The sequence below is a fragment of the Schistocerca nitens genome, chromosome 8 (assembly GCF_023898315.1).
Source record: "Schistocerca nitens isolate TAMUIC-IGC-003100 chromosome 8, iqSchNite1.1, whole genome shotgun sequence".
NCBI lineage: Eukaryota > Metazoa > Arthropoda > Insecta > Orthoptera > Acrididae > Schistocerca > Schistocerca nitens.
The window spans coordinates 426,806,958-426,823,126 of record NC_064621.1 but is presented as its reverse complement, the minus strand read 5'-3'; positions in this window follow the sequence as shown (position 1 = coordinate 426,823,126).

Sequence of the window (16,169 nt, the reverse complement as noted above, 5' to 3'; positions counted from 1 at the left end):
GACCATAGAGACCAGAAGTCAGGCATTATATGTTCCAACGTGCGCCACAATCTGCAGTTGATTGCACCCTGTTCCCTCTTTGGTTGCTGAAGTAGCCCCTTCAATACGTTGAATGAGACCTCCAGGCATATACACTGAGAGCACTTGGTGTCCTTTTCCGTCTCTTGCTGCCATTTGCCTAAAGGATACCATCATTCGCCGTACATTGGAACCGCCGACGATTCATAGGCCCCTACCCTTCCGTGTTTGCCTCCTCTTGACACCGGAAAAAACAGGTTTTTGCCCAAATACGGTGAAGTGAGTCCCACTGGCTCAGTTTCTGTTTCACTTTCAGACAGCACCTCCGACTTGTTGGTTAGGGGGATTGGTGCAACACCGTGAGTCCTCCCTGGTTCCTGACCACGCTGCACAGGCCGCCTGGATCTGCTACTGACAAACCACTCGCAGTCAAGTGAACGAATAACGACAATTCCTGCACTTTCTGCAGAGGAGACAGGATCCTCAGGAGAGGAACGACTTGAGGTACGTTCTGTACCGGTATTACTCGGGAGCTCTTCCAACGCACCGATTGGTAGTAGCTGCCAATCGTTTGTCAGGGCGATTTCCAGCAGCTTAACAACGTCAACCAAGTCATCCCGCGTTCGAGAACGGCGTTCATTCTGGGCTGCATTTTGGCTGGTGTAATGTATTACAAGGCAGTGAACAAATAACTTTAAATTAAGCCCGCTGATTATCTTATAATCTGAGCTAAGAAGTGGCTAATTCCCTATATGAATTGAAGCAATTACACAAATCGAGATTACTATGAAAAACCTACGATAAAAATTAGTAGTTTCCTAAAACGTTTTGCGATTAATCACAGTTGTTAGCCAAAGGGCTATTTGCCTTTAACGGAAAACTAGATGTAACACAATATGTTTGTTAGAATATCTGCTCCAGTAACTAAACCACAAACGCCGATTTACTACAAATTGCTGGTAGACTATGCAAAGGACAGTGGTAGCTTCCGACGATTCACGCACGTTTATTTGCCTTGATAAACAATGAAATTCAGGGGTGATGTATTCTTTGGCAGAACTGTGAACGACAAAAGCTGATTTGCTAAGAATAAGTTACGTATCCAATACACTTGTACCGGTAACGTATTAAAAGTATCCGAAAATTCTGGAAAATGACCTATTTCTCACGCAATTGTGCAGTTAAATTCGAGAACGATTGTTTTGAACGATGATAGGCCTACTATTCGCAAAAGTTTTCAAAGAGCTTCAGCTTGTAACTGACGATAACAGTACGAGTTCATCGCGGCATTCCCGAATATTCGAAATTTGACAGTATATCATAATACAAACGGGTATTAAAACAATGAAAGATTATGCAGAAGTGACGTGAACAGTAACAACACGCGATTCTAGAACTTCAAATTGACACAAGAATCTTGTATAAGCGCTCCCACGTAAAGGAAAATTCCGAAGTCGCCTTTGAGATATCAATAAACATGCGCGTTGCACGGATTTTTCACTTAGCTTTTTTGTGTACGCTTCTACTCTGACGTGCCGAGAAAGAACACTGGTGCGTGAGTTTGTCGCGGTCAAAATGGTTAAAATGTGCAGCACCAAGAAAGCACGCCTACTGCCTGTTGCAGCTAACAATGTAGTTCATTCCACATATATTAGTCCGATAGCGCTTGCTGCAATTATTTTGTGGGATTTACGTATGCATATAGCTATGGAGTATCAATTGTTAGATAATCGTTGAAATTCATGGAGAAAACTTCAGTTGTATTTTATTTTGCACAGTGTTATTGGTTTCGGTCACAGATCATTTTCAAATTTAGCCTAAATGAGGAACTAGAAATTGTATCTTTCGACAAGTTAGTGTAAAGTTATAAACATCGTACTTTCCGTCATCAATAGCAGTAACATTTTACCATAATGTAAACGATTACAAGTAGCTGTTGCAGGCCAACCATAGTCAGTAACACTGTCAGCAATATAACAGTTGTACAGGGCAGTTGCCACTACAAGGCTTATTCACATCGAAAGTCAATAACGAACTAACAGACGAAAACAGTTGAAAGTGGTACAAGGACAAAAGGCAAAGAAGCGTCATGTTAAAGGCAAAAACAGTAAAGCATTCGTTAAAAACAGAAGCTCTAACACAACAAACAAAATTGTACAATGTAGTCTTTGGTACTTTGATAGCAAGTAAACAGCTTTTATTTGTGAAACGGATTGTATTATTAAGCGTACAACGAAGAAAGTAAAACCGACCAAAATGTTTATTAATAAATTTATAATTACTATGAAGTACATCCAGTTAAATTGAGTGCTTAGAAAATATTGTAGTTTTAACTAACATAGCCAAATAAGAAAGGGGGGGTGTTGTAACATTTTTTTAATGTTATATTTTAATGATTCACTATAATCTTAGAACAATGCAAAGAAGAAAAAGAAGGTATTAAGGAAAAAGGGAGGAAGAATTAACGGATGGGGGGGGGGGGGGGCGTGGATTGGAGGAAGGTGGGACAATAAAACGAAAATCAACAAAGCAAAGTGAGCCAAGTGAAACAGACAGTCAGTTATTAGCTTATACACTAATTAAGTAGAAAAATATACTTATATTCCATGCACAGCCACGGGGGGAATGGTGGTGTGAGAAACAAACATAATTACTGAGTGAATCACTATTTATATAGGGCAAAGCCGAGAACGAATAAAAAGTAAAACGATAGGAAGCAAAGTGGGTGGGTGTGGGTGGGGGGGGGGGGGGGGATGGAAGGAAGGATGTAAGCCAGCCAGGTGAGAATGTGGGAATATAGAGCAGGAAGAAACGCGGAAATGAGAATAAGAAACTGTGCTAACGAAACAGCCGCGCAGCCCATAGTTTACATCAGTGTTTTAAAAGCTCACATTAAAATCATTTTATGCTTAAGAACTTTCTGTTCATAAAGAAATAATTTAGGAAAAAGCTTCAGTCTGCAACTATCTCCTCATTTAAGGAGAGTACGTTATATAACATTATTTACAGGGAATATTTCTAAATGATAATTCATATTGAAACAAAATTTTTTACAAAACATTAATCTTCTATAAGAACAAATTCTTCACCAGCAGTTATATTAGGCACAGCCTTTGGTACACAAAAAGCCAATATATTTTGTGAGAGGCGTCTTGTTAAGTTGACCCACCCAATCCCCTATAATAATTTCGCCTTCCGTCAGTACCATCCGTGACTTTGAATTGTTTCATATTTTTGAACAATGTTCTATTTTTATGTATTTACATGTATTATAAGAAGTATTGTAATAAACTGAGTCTGAGGAAAACAATACTTCATTTTAATAGGTTTTGCTTCTTGATCGTTCAAGAATGCGTCTGTTTTCTTTGAAACGTCCCCTTTTGAACAATTATACACGTGACTGGGCTTTAACTGACACACAATTTTTTTTTAGCGCAACGCATTCTGACTTTCAGTAATCGCTACAAAGAATGGCCCTGACTAACATTAAACTATACCTTTCACAAATCACTTACCTCACAAAAATCTTCGCTACTCAAGCTACTGCAATACAGCGAGCGCCACTACTGCCAGCTAAATAAAAGATTCAAACTACTGAAGGCACTAACTACTGATAGGGATAGTTAGCAAATGAAAGATATTAATAGAGAACAAACACTGTATTTACCTTAATAGTCATAATATATATAGCAGTTCATGACAAATTACAAAACTCCGCCATCTCTCTCCCCACATCCACCACTGCTGGCGGCTCACCTCCAACTGTGCAACGCTACGTGCTGTTCAGAGCCAGCTGCCTAACACTACAATGGCGAGTATTACAACAATGCAAAGCAGCCACAGACTGCACACAGCACAGCCAGTGATTTTCATACAGAGGTGGCGTTACCAATAAAAAAACCTAAACAGCCTACTTACATAGCCCCCATGCTCCCCACAAAAAATTTTACAAATTGTTTTGGGCACTGGGCAATACATATTTGTTAAAATTTTTCATAATCGTAATTACAATAACAAAGAAATCAAATGCACACACTTATTGATACAATGTTGGTCACACGCTAAAATTTTCTCACAGTCCATAAAGATAGTCCTGATCATTCATCATAATAGTAATTACAGTTTTTTTTCACAAAGTCTCATTAGTAAAAGAAATTGCACACAGAAGTAGTGGATTTCCATGCAGTCTTGAAGAAGTAGTGTTGTCCTTCCAACAGAAAGACAGTGCTGACTCTTGACATGCTGACAGGTAATGGGCCACAACAGAGCAAACCCACAGCGGAGTCAATCGAAGTTTTGAAGAATATCGTTTGGTAGGTCATCACAGAGCAGACCCACTGTAGTCCTGGTAGAGATTGTGGTATTGGTGGGCCACCAGAGGTGCAGATCCACTGCGGTCCTTGTAGAAATAATGGTATTGGTGGGCCATCAAAGATGCAGACCCACTGTAGTCCTTGTAGAGACGGCCAGCAGCCATCTGTTGCAAATGTTCAGGTGCACAACCACCATTGAAGAGTCTTGCGGACAATATAGCAAGTCCATACACCACCACTTGTGCACTCACAAAGTTTCTGGAATTGTCCTTAGAACCAGCAATGCTGTTATCCAGTCCCTTGCTGAATCATTAACACACGTGCAAACACTATCAGTCCCTACTTCTCACATATTGTCCATATACTATGACCAACAGAAATGTGTGCAGTGATATGGAACTTACAAGTTACTTAATTTGATGACCTGGTGTCAATTACAATTTTATAACATAAGAATACAATTACAAAGGTACAAAATACATCATTAAAGAGCATAACAATACAGATAACATTTATAGTACAGGTTTTACAAAAGAATAGAAATAAACATATACATCAGTGTTACAGGAATTATGACATAAGTAAATACATAAAAGATCAGAATAACTTTTGAAACATCACCTTCACATATGAGCAACAAAACAGAATAAATAATGTCTCAACATCTTTACAAAGTAAATAACATAGTATTAGGAAAATTCTACAACATAGCTCTCATCAGCTAAACACATAAAGACAGGAAAAACACAAATACACAAGGGTACACAAACATATAGAGGGATGACACAAAAGGAAAGGACAGGGTTTGTTTTACTGCAGTATTTTGCATGGAGATCTCCCTTTGTTCATCATTATTCCCAAAAGTACTATCTAGGCCGGCTTTCTGTATTCTGTTCACATCCTCTTTCAAAATAGTTTTTCTCCACTGTACACTACCTTTTTTTTTGGCCAAACCATCTTCTTATATCTTCTCAATGCATTTCTTCCAATTCATCATAGTTAGATTCTTATATAGTCTACCCCCTCTTAAGCTAACTTAAATCTACTGAGCTCAGATGCTAAACTAAGGAACGAGGCAATGCAGCAGCACAAAACAATTAACACAAATAGCAATGATAAAAAATACAAAAGGCAAAGCAAGCAGCATAAATTACAACTAATATAAGGCAATGAGCAGCAAACAATAAAAATAAATCAGTAGTAAAACTAGCTTAACAGACTAATACAAAGTGAAATTTAGTAGCACTATGCATGGCAAACAGCAGCAGCATCTAAACATGACAAAGCTCAAGCAGAAAACATAGTACACTAAAGACAACAATGCAGATAAGGGAAATGTCTGTTCACATCTTAATGTTTATGTAATTAAAGTGGTGCAACACATAAACTTATTCTATGAAATAAATTACCAAGTACTTGAAAAGAAAATTATGAATGCAGTTCCTGTGAAGGTAAATGTCTTTTTGTGCTCCATCATTTTTTTTTGGAAAAAAATTATTATTTACTCGATTGTAGACAGAAAATATTTATATTAGTACATCTATAAAATTTTATTTTAACCAGTGCTGCAGTGCAGCTAGAAACTAGATATTAAACAAAATATGTAAAGCGAGGCGTGAAACGTCATACACTAGCCATATGGCATTTCATAGTGCAGTAAACAATCTTTCAACTAGAAAGACAATAGATGTGAAATGTTTCTCATCATTTCATTTCAGTAAATATCATAAATTAAGAGCTCCACAGTGCAATCATTTGTTTTCAAGTGCGACCGTGTCGTTTTTGCGATGCTTTCTACAAAGGAACGTCAATAGCGATGATAATGGCCTCCCTTTTTTTTCTACCTGTGCCTCAGGCACACACTAATGGCTTTTTCTCCAGGCGTCTGACACAGCTGGGTGCCCACGACGCATTACGTGCAGGTGGTCACTTAACTTTCGTACGGAAATATTTACAACAGCAGTTTCCGCTACAGTGGCAGTCTCATATAAAAATATTTCACAGGTCAAGAATTTGGGTTACAAATCTGTAGAAACAAAATCCTATAAATATAACAGTGTCCAAAAATTTTTTCGCTGGCATTGTGATACATTCACGCATTTACACACATTTCATAACTCTTAAAGTACAATTCTTGGTTTCCAACATCCTTTTTCACAAGTCAGTGTCCCTAACCACTACTCATTATTCCTTACCTTATTGCTCATATACATATTCGTTGACACTTCTACAATACTTTATCATAATAAATACACAGCATAATCAAATTCCTCATATAGCATCAGCTTATTGATCATAAACATACCTCAACAGCATAATACACATCGTCGTCATAATAATAACATCATAACACCTCAGTCAAATCTCAAAAACGTCATAGCTTTTTGCAATAATGTCAAAACCTAAAAAAAATTCTCTGCTCATGTCAAAAGTGTCATCTGCCTCAAACGTACTTTAAAAATCGTGATCCCATACCAAATATATCATTCAAAGCTCTCATAGTATCACAATGGTTCCAAAAAAAATATGAACAGTTCACAAAGTACAGACAAAATACAATTTCATAAGTGTGAAGTTATCCAACTGTGTAATTACGTAAACATCTGTCACTGATGTAGTAAAAAAAATGTTTATCTCTCAGTTAAATGATCAGATAGCTGTGTAATTTGTGTGTTAGAGAAATATGGTACCGATGTGTAAAGTTGTATAAGCAAATACCATATTAGCTAGGGCTCCTTGTGCTTGCCAAACACATGAAATGTATCACGGAAAACCTTTGTATCATTGTACTTCAAATATCTTTAAAAAATAAATGTTTTAAGTACAAAATTAATCACTCAAATATGTGTACTGTAGCGCTAAACTGTGCGTCATATTGTAAGATAATCTCTGTGGAAGTCTCGTATTTATCGTCCTCCAAAAGCTAAGTTCTGCAGAAGTCAATGTACTTACATCATCATAAACAAAAGTGAAATGCTTTGTGTATAGATATCGTAGTTATTACGCTTATTGTTGTGATGAAGAAAGTACTGTACTGTAACGTATTGTTGTGCTACAGAAAACCCTGTCTCATTGTAGCTATACTACAAAAGTTACTACTAAAACCTAAGTTACTACTAAAACCTGTTTTACTTTCCAGAAGAATTCAGAAAAACTGTACAGATATAAAACAGATACACCGCAAAAACAACATTGTAAATTGTCACTCATTAGTAGCGTCGTGATAAAACCGTGTAGTTGTCACATAAACTAACCACTATGTCATCTGGTATCTCACTGAAAGTACTTTAAATCCAGAATGTATTTTCAAGTAAACCAAAATGTTGCATTAAAATCTCATTACCAGTACCAGTATGTGTCCTAAGTATGTAAGCCTTATAGTCGTTACGTAATCGTGCAACTAACAAGCAACAATGTACAAATAACAACATTGTGTCGTCTGTTCACTATAACAATGCATTCGTAATTTCTGTTTAAATAAGTTCTCTTGGTTCTTGACTGGATATTTAACTTCAAACATTGTTACATGTTAACAGTTTCTTAAGTCTTACAAAGCATACTAGAAATGTGAAGTGAAGAGTTTTATGGCAAAGACAAAGTTAACAAGCAGATTATCTTTCAATAAACGGTTTTACATGTGAAATGTGGTGTAAAACTTTACTCTTCACAGTACTCAGAGTTTCAACTTGAACGTAATTATCATGCGGTATACGTCGGTAAAGAATGCTAAATTTTTCTCAAGGTTAGCGTCTTATGTTGTTTTTCTCGGAGCCAGCGGGCGCACGCGGCTGCCTGCTTGTGCGAGTCATTGTCTGTCTCTTTGTTGGCGCGCGTCGTTACTGGGATTAGGAGACCTAACTTCTACAAATTCGCCTTGCCGAGAGGGCCCAGCTCTGTTTGAATCCCGCCAGTTCTGATGCAATTCAGGTCTGTCGTTACGATCATATCGTCTGTCGTCATGTCGGTAGATTCCATAGTTTCTTTCTTGTCGGTCAAGTGGTGGAGAATTTCTACCTGAATTTTCGTTGCACGGTGGACCGTTGCGTCTGAAGTTATTCTGTCTCCCGTGATAATAATAGTTCTGGTTTCCATATTGTCTGTTTCTATGATTGTCTCTGTTATATTCATTACTACGGAAATGCGATCTTTCTCTGTCACTATTACTCTGCCAGTGGTTGTCATACGGGTGGTGTCTGTTTTGGTCACGATTTGTGTTGTGAGAATAGCCTTGTCGCGTCCAGTTATTATTTCTTTCATCGCGGAATTGCGACGGATGTGATCTGTAATTGTTGTGCTCCTGCGTTCCGCGATTGTCAGTGTCAATTTCCAGTTCTTGTAACAGTCCCTGAAAAGCTTCAGTGTCGTCTTTGCAACGTCCTGCCAAAATAATATGTCGTAAATGTTCAGGTAATTTGATTAAGCAAATGCGGATGAGTTCTGAGGGGCTGTATGGGTTTGAAAGATACTGATTCTTATGCAACATGTCTTCAAAATATTTCATAAGAGTGGAAAATTCAGATTGTTCGAAACATTTCATCATTATGATGCTATGTTTTACTCGGTCTTGTGTAGTTTGAGACCAATACGCTGAGAGGAAGGCATGATAAAATTCTCCTTCACTGTGGCAATCGTGAATGACCGGTCGGATTCTTACAGCTGGTTCATTCTCTAAATAGCCACACATAAATTCTAATCTGTGCTCTAATGACCAGTTGGGAGGAAAACAATGAGTTAATTGATGGAGCCACGCTTGTGGATGAATGTCGTTGGCAGAATTCTTAAACGTTTTGAATTTACGTGTAGTAATGAACAGCTTATAGTCAAAATCATCATGTCGGCGAGTCGCATATCGGTCATTGTTAGGTCGTGTCGGCGGTTCCATCTCAAAATTCGGTGTGCCTTGCCAATTTATTTCATAATTTCCGAAGTGTCCTGTGTTATTATTTTGTGGTTGTTCCGTATTTCTATGTCCCTCTTCCCGTATTGGGGCGCGAGTGCCCTCTGTGAAATACGTAATTCTTGTATTACCTGTGTCAGCTGATCTTGTACTTCGCGGATTTCTCTTTTGTACTGTGTATTGATTTGATTTTGATTTTGTTTGAATTTTCTAATTTCTTCATACTCTTCAGTGTCAGTGAAGGCTACAGGTGTTGTGTCATTCAGATCATCATCTACCTTTGTAGATAAGTTAGTGAACTGATCTGAAAGTTCTGCTACTTTATCCGATAGTGTACTTATTTCCTCAGTGTGTTTTTCTGAACCAAGTTTCAGAGTATCTACTGTGTCCTTTAAGTTTTCCTGATTTTTTGCAAGTTGCGTAACCGAATCGGTAGATGCAACTGAGTCAAATTTAGCTTGCAAGGTCTCATGATTTTCATGAACAGTAGTTCAAAAATGGCTCTGAGCACTATGGGACTCGACTGCTGTGGTCATCAGTCCCCTAGAACTTAGAACTACTTAAACCTAACTAACCTAAGGACATCACACACATCCATGCCCGAGGCAGGATTCGAACCTGCGACCGTAGCAGTCGCACGGTTCCGGACTGCGCTCCTAGAACCGCGAGACCACCGAGGCCGGCCATGAACAGTAGTTTGCAGTTCTTTTATGGCTGCTTCGTGATTCTGTAGTGCATTTTCATGACGCGAAAAAATGGGTTAGAAATGCTCACAAATTTGTGTTTTTACGTCATTACAGACTTTTTGACATTTCGATTCAATGTGATGTAACTCAGTAGTTAAATCCTCACGTGTTTGTTCAAGAGTTTGCTCCAATAAGTCTAACTTTTGAAGATTTGGTTCCATTGCGTCTAACTGTTGCTGTGTTTGTCTCTGGTGTTGTTCCATTGTGTCTAACTTTTTAAGATTTTGTTCCATTGTGTCTAACTTTTGAAGCTTTTGTTGTGTTTCTCCCATTTGTTGTATTAATTGTAATAACAATGCACTGGTGTCTGGAACATGTTATGTTCTATTTTTATGTATTTACATGTATTATAAAGAGTATTGTAATAAACTGAGTCTGAGGAAAACAATACTTCATTTCAATAGGTTTTGCTTCTTGATCGTTCAAGAACGCGTCTGTTTTCTTGTGAGCTGAGGGTTCGTAAAGGAGGCAGGATTCTTGTAAAAGTACCCGACTTAAGGGTCACAGTTTGATTCTTAGCGCTCTTTAGTCCGTTGCGCGAATATTTTCAGTTGTGGGCCTTAATGATGGTTCTGACATGAGCAGGAATCCCGGGTCCGTTCCCCCATAATGTAAATTGTACTTTATCTCTTACGATTTGCAAACCACCGGAGGTATTTTGTAACCCTGCAAATGAGTTCGTGTAAAGCTTTTTAATTAATAAGGTAACATTTCTTAGTTATGTATAACTGTGCCTCGCCTTACGTAAAACCAGATGGCAAACAGTACTCGCATTCGGAAGAACGACGGTTCAAATCCGCGTCTGGCCATCCTGCTTTAGCTTTGACATGATTTCCCTAAATCACTTCTGGAAATGCCGGAATGGTTCCATCTAAAGTGCAAAACCGACTTCTTCCCCCACCCTTCCCTTATCCGATGGGACCCATGACTTCGCTGTTTGGTGTCCCCCCCCCCCACTCCCCCCACCCTCCCCCCCCAAATCAATCAACCAACCAACCTAAACAGTACTACTGCAGTCCCATTTGGTGCGCTTAGGATGCATTGTTGTATTTAGTTGACATTGTGGTCCATATTGAGGTTTGGACTGAGCACTAACACTGGCAGTCAGCGCATTAATCTCATATTTTGTATATATAGTTATTTTAATTAAGACATGGTGACATCCAATATGTTCGGAGATCCTAACACGATGCAAATCGAAGTTGGCTTCGTTGTGTGAACTGTAAGGTTAAAGGTAAGTAACTTTCCCATATGTATGGATATGTCAACTGTACTCGATTCTTCTTTTGTGAATTATCACCCTCTCAATCTGGCTCTGTACTTGTGGATCCGAAGATGTTAATGTAGCCTTGCCGAAACCGGTCATTTAAATAAATACTTTATTAGCGGTCTTGGCTATTTGGTGTTGTTCTGGAGTTCATTATACCACAGACAGCCCGCATTCTAGCAATACCACTAATGTATACAAGTTAATATTGTCACAGCAAGTGATCTGCCCGGATAGCCGTGCGCCTTAGCACGCAGCTTCCAGGATTATGCGAGGCGCGCGGGTCACAGAATGAATCCGCATGACGGGTCAGTGACTTATGCCACTGTGTCGGAGAGCCTGTATATGGTTTTAGGAGGTTTCGCACATACGTATATCCGAACATCGCGTTGGCACCCGCGTCCCGCCTAGGTTACACAATTCGCAAATACACAGATTAAAAAAAAAAAAATTTGCATCACCTCGGTTCCGAGAGTTCCGCAACCTGTAGAGAAAACTGGAATAGAGGTCAACATAAACATCATTTTCGCCCTTTTTATTGTTCATGAAAACCACACATTGTATGTTGTACCACCATATAGCGAGACCTTCGGAGGTGGTGGTCCAGACTGCTCTACACACCGGTACCTCTAATACCCAGTAGCACGTCCTCTTGCACTGTTGCACGTCTGTATTCGTCGTGAAGTACTATCCGCAAGTTCATCAAGGGACTGCTGGTCCAGATTGTCCCACTCCTCAACGGCGATTGGTCGTAGAAACCTCAGAGTGGTTGTAACTAACCTGTTTCTCCAGGTTATTACGTTAAGAGTGGGAATGGAAATGCTTATTGATTGTGAAATTAACGTGAGAAGATTAGGGTCGCCACCGACTCTAACCATACAACTAATCGAAGGCTTGGCCGAGTCGGAAAATAAATTAATTTGATCACATACCAAAACTCATAAAAATACGTACGTCGTGATATCGCTCATAGGGAATGCGATGTAATTAATAGTATTTCCCGTGCACTGTCCACGAGAATCAACCATTTAAAATAAAATAGAACATGTATGAACACTGTGCAGAAGATCAGCTCCCAGCAACACACCTGAAAATAAGACTTAATCTAAAGCATTTGTTTTGAAATAAAAGGGGAAACTAATCACTGGACCTGTAAATAAGGAAACGCGTTGGATGTGCTAACAGGAAAGCTACGAGGTGAGTGGCTTAGGTGCAAAAACGTAACCTCGGAATGCAAGAGAAAATTCTGTATAAAATCATTTATTCCTAAGATATGGATGTGAGGCATGTACACAATTCCTGATAACATTAATTCCAAAAACATTAAAGAAAAGCATCGATACATACACCGTTGTAATCTACTCCTGAAATCATTGGTGTGAATCATTCATACAACTGCTGTTGCCTGATAACTGATCGCAATAACTAGTGAAACGGTACACGTTTCGCAGTACACCCGCGTGCCCACGTGGTTTGTGGAGACGCAGTTTCTAGGTATCGTGGCCAAGTTGCAACAATATCACATCACACAATCATGAACAGTTAACATCCTTTAAAACAAACATGAGGCCGGACAGTTAGTGATGACGGTAGCCCAAGAAACTCTAATGTTCAACCACGTGGTTGGCTCCCCACGGACGAAAGTTACATAAAGCAAAGAAAATTTGCGAGAAGGCAAAGCTATTAATATTTAGAAAAATGAAAGTCTATACAGGCACAGCTGAAGGCTAACCGACACCTTTGTGTGGCGTTCTTCCGGTGGATCCAAGTCTGCTATAGAAATTTACTGAAAGAAAAATCTGCCAATGTTTTGCTTTCCTTGCTGCGACAAGGCAAAGCAATCTTTCAGAGTTGAAAGGCGAGACCAAAAGCTAACAGCTCTCCCCTCGCCAAGTAACAACGCGCCACGCGGCCAGTCTAACTCACCCTTCTTCGGGTGGAGCACAGCTGTGGACGCTTCCCGTACCGGCGGCAGACTGCCTCCCTTTTTCTTCTCTAGCCTCTTCCACCGCTCCGCGTGGCCTGGAAAACCCAAAGATGCCATTTCCGCCACCAACCTAACGCAGGTGGATTTCTCACAAGTAGCGCAAACCTATTTGCCTACTTGACCACTACGAGAGTTGGCTATTCTGTACAACTGCTGCTGAATCTGTATGACTATCGCAGACTTTCTGCAGCAGACTACGCCACCTTCCAGCAACGTGACACACAACGACATTCATTCAATCACACCACTATGAGAATTATGAGAAAAGAGAAACAAGGAAAAGAAAGAGAAATGGTCGTGAAAATGGGCTACCGGACTAATGAAAGGTGGCTACAGGACCCTTTCAACGCCATCCATAAACAGCCCTTTTTAATCTATCCCATGTTCGATAGGGTTCATATCTGGAGAACATGCTGGCTTCTCTAGTCGAGCGTTGTCGCTATCTTGAAGGAAGTCATTCACTAGATGTGCACGATAGGGGCGTGAATTGTCGTCCATGAAGACGAATGACTCGCTAATATGTTGCCGATATGGTTGCACTATCGGTCGGAGGATGGCATTAACGTATCGTACAGCCGTTACAGCGCCTTCCATGACCACCAGCGGCGTACATCGGCCCCACATAATGCCACGCCAAAACAGCAAGGAACCTCCACCTTGCTGCACTCGCTGGACAGTGTGTCTAAAGCGTTCAGTCTTACCGAGTTGCCTCCAAACACGTCTCCGACGATTGGTTGGAGGCACATGGGACACTCATCGGTGAAGAGAACGTTATGACAATCTTGAGTGGTGCATTTGGTATGTTTTTGGGCTCATCTGTACCGCTGCATGGTGTCGTGGTCGCAAAGGTGGGCCACGCCAAAGGTGGACGTCGGGAGTGAAATTCCTCATCATGCAGCCTATTTCGCACAGTTTGAGTCTTAACACGACGTCCTGTGGCTGCAAGAAAAGCGTTATTCAACATGGTGGCGTTACTATCAGCGTTCCTCCGAGCCATAATACGTAGGTAGCGGTCATCCACTGCAGTAGCAGCCCTTGGGCGGCCTCAGCGAGGCATATCATCGACCGTTCCTGTCTCTCTGTATCTCCTCCATGTCCGAACAACATCGCTTTGGTTCACTCAGAGACGCATGAACACTTCCCTTGTTGAGAGCCCTTTCTGGCAGAAAGTAACAATGCGGACGCGATCGAACCGCGGTACAGACTGTCTAGGCATGGTTGAAGTACAGACAACACGACCCATGTACCTCCTTCCTGGTGGAATGACTGGAACTGATCGGCTGTTGGACCTCCTCCGTCTAATAGGCACTCCTCATGCATGGTTGTTTACATCTTTGGGCGGGTTTAGTGACATCTCTGAACAGTCAAAGGGACTGTGTCTTTGATACAATATCCACAGTCAACGTCTACCATCAGAAGTTCTGGGAACCGGGGTGATTCAAAACGTTTTTCTTGATGTGTGTATATAGGAAACGTTCTCACACTTCCCCATGGGATAACACTACACGGAGACAGATGGGGTACACAAATTCTGCCCCGGGAAGGAAGGAATGGTGACACAAAGGGCGTCCGGCCATCCTTTATCAGTAACATTGATTACTCCAGTTTAACATGCTGTTCACGTGAAGGGACTGGGTAAGGCCAGGACAGTGAAAAAGAAGTTGGTTACAGCAAGTGTTCAATATCCGACACACACCTAAATGTCTAGCAGATGATGCGTCGTACAACTTTCCATCATTAGTGACATGAATATATGTCATTTCCTCATTGGTCCATTCCGTGATACATGTACAGAACTGTCTACTCTGAAAATTACCGTGATATTCGTAAACTGTAGGAAATCCCACAACTAGTTGATATGATAGAAAAAAGAACGAATGGAAGGTAGCCTATGTCGGTAGCAATTTCTTATTTTTCATGGCTATTTTCTTTAGAATGCAGCATACCTGGGATCTCATTTTAAGTACACCAAGAGCAGCGCAAAGCGTCACAGGCTTATTTTAACGAACAGTTAGACGTTTTCGTTTCTCAGGACGACTGATCAGAGTTTTTTGATAGCACATTAAAATTTGCAACTGTATAACTGTATTACAGTCACTGTTCTCAAGGTTCAGTCTGTAAAATGTATGGCTTTTGGTGCTAAAGTCACAGTCTTTGACGTAATTACTTTAGCAGTAAAAAAAAGTCTGGAAAAATGGGTTAACTTTCACACAGGAAGTAAAGAATGAAAAATATTCAAAATTATTCACTAGAAAGTTTATTTGTCTAAGTAATTTCATTGATATTCTGAGGGATCTCACAAGTCTTTCTCAGAAAAGTTGTTTATTCAAATGTTCAATTACGTCACAAGTCAAACGAGTTTACGATTCACATTCTGAGCAACGTTTATGATCCATTATGCTCGTCAACTAGTGGCACGACCCATCCTCTTTCGTCATGTTTACATTACATACGCACCATAGTGTGGACTCCACGAGACCATTTAAGCACTGCCAGGACAGTCTAATCTACGATCGCCTAATACCTGCATAAAACTCATGGAGATTACCCACAGTTGATTCCCTGCCAGGCATTTCTCGCTCTATGGCATCCCATGTGTATTCAATAGGACTGAGTTCAGGTGACCTATCGGAGCAAACATGTTCGTGTACTATTCCAGAGACCCTTATGACCCAAATCAGGGGAAGATGTATTGTCTCACTGAGGGTACACGAGGCCTGCAGAATGTTGTGTAGAGTGAACCTGAATTCCACCGATAGCATTTCAGACGTTGTTCAGGGATATTTTCTGAGTATTTTGGTATAAACGACCAGGGAACTCCGGTCACTCGTTACACAATAATTGAATATATTTTGTCTCCTTACAACCAATTGTTTTTATGTTTGGTGTTGCAATGAAAAATCTGTGAAGAAGTGCAAATGTCAAATCTTCTAAACAAACC